Below are 1805 nucleotides of genomic sequence, written 5' to 3' on the forward strand. Positions count from 1 at the left end.
TATATATATATATATATATATATTGTGTGTGTGTGTGTGTGTATAAAGGGCAATGCATTTAATAAATTGTTAAAGAGTAATAATTAATAATATGAATTATTTTACATGAGAATGGTCTAAAATACATTAAGATTTAGCAGAAAAATGTACGTGCTTTTACTGGTGGAAAAGTGCTCTTAAAAATGTCTTCAAATTATGAAATTATCATCACATTTCTGGCTTTAAATTTACTTCCATTTGTAAGTGTTTCACTGTAACTTTTTTTAACTGTAATTTTTGTGGAAATCAAATAATATTTGTGCCAATCAACATTATGCATATAAACAGCGAATAAACCCAGAATATTCCTTTAAGACTGTAACATTAATGTAAAATTCCAATAGCAACAGTTTAAATGCTCCAGTCCATATGGAAATGCATTCAAACAAAGCTTTCAGGATGATTAACATTTAGCTCACACAACATGGCACACACAGTTGGGATTAATTCAGAGGAAGAGGATGCTTTTTAACAGAACCATTCGGCTTTTATGGTGTGTCCTCTGCCATAAAAGACACAGATGTGTTTCTTCATTTCCAGTGAAATTACTTAAAGTCCCTGATGATGAGGCAGGGGGAAAGGTTAAAATTACATTGTTCTGGTAAATTACACTCGGAGAAATGGCTGCAAGGCAAGAGATATATCAGAGAATGGAGCCAAATGCAGATGGAGGTCCTGTGTGGTTTAGCCTGGCTGCTGGATGCGTTTGAGCTGCCTGTGTTTGATGATTGGGATCGGCGTTAATTAAATGTGCTAATATTGCCCTTACTCCGTGTTTGTCTCCTCTCGTTTAGAGCAACAGGGTTTGAAAAATGCTTTTCTTTTCCGTCTTCCCTCTCCCTCCTTGTTCTGTCTGCTCAGTGAGGCTTCTAAAACAATTCCAAATATGTACGTTCTTTGTTTGATATTTTAATTATTATTTTTAATGTTGGAAGAGATCTTGAGGTGGAGAGATGGAGAAAAACAAACGAAAAAAGAGAGAGGGGGGTGTGTGTGAGAGAGAGATAGCAAGTTCTGTGGCAAGCTGGTCGCAGCGCAGGGTAATAAGGTCAATGCGAAAAACAACCCAGGGGCACATTTCCCAGTAAATGTGTGGAGCAGAAGCACACTAACTCACGCACACGGACACACACACACACACAAACACGTACACATACACAAAACATCGTACCAGCCTTATGCTGCAGAATCCAAACCCATCGAGTCAATTGCCAGAAAACATGACATGACCTTTCAGATTCACTGAGCATCAAGCGTGAGCGGGACTGGCGTGCTTTCCATCTCACCGCACCCCATGCCTCTTCCGCCCACCCTGCAACCCCCAGGGCCCTCGACTCACCACAAATAATTACTCTCCATCCAGTCCACTCTCTGCAAGGCATGGCCAAAAAAACTTGACTCTACACTTGACCCATCCATGTGTGCATATACTATAGACAAATCAGAACATATTCAGAATGTATCTATATAACTCTTGTAGAGTAGAGCAGTATAACCTTAGGACATTTAAAGAAGAATCTTTTAAAAATACATTGCGATATTCTGCAAGTATATTGTGTATCATACAAATTATAAAAAATAATTATTATAATAGTTTTACTCTTTACATTGTTGTAACTCCACAAGATTATTTACTAGCATTTAAAAACATAACACATGTAAAAAACATTATACATATTTTGATGTGTGTGTGTATACACACACAGATAGTATATTTATTATATTATTTATAATATATGATTTGAATGATCTAATATATTTATATA

This window comes from Sinocyclocheilus grahami, unplaced genomic scaffold (genome assembly GCF_001515645.1).
Source record: "Sinocyclocheilus grahami isolate Dianchi unplaced genomic scaffold, SAMN03320097.WGS_v1.1 scaffold360.1, whole genome shotgun sequence".
Lineage (NCBI taxonomy): Eukaryota > Metazoa > Chordata > Actinopteri > Cypriniformes > Cyprinidae > Sinocyclocheilus > Sinocyclocheilus grahami.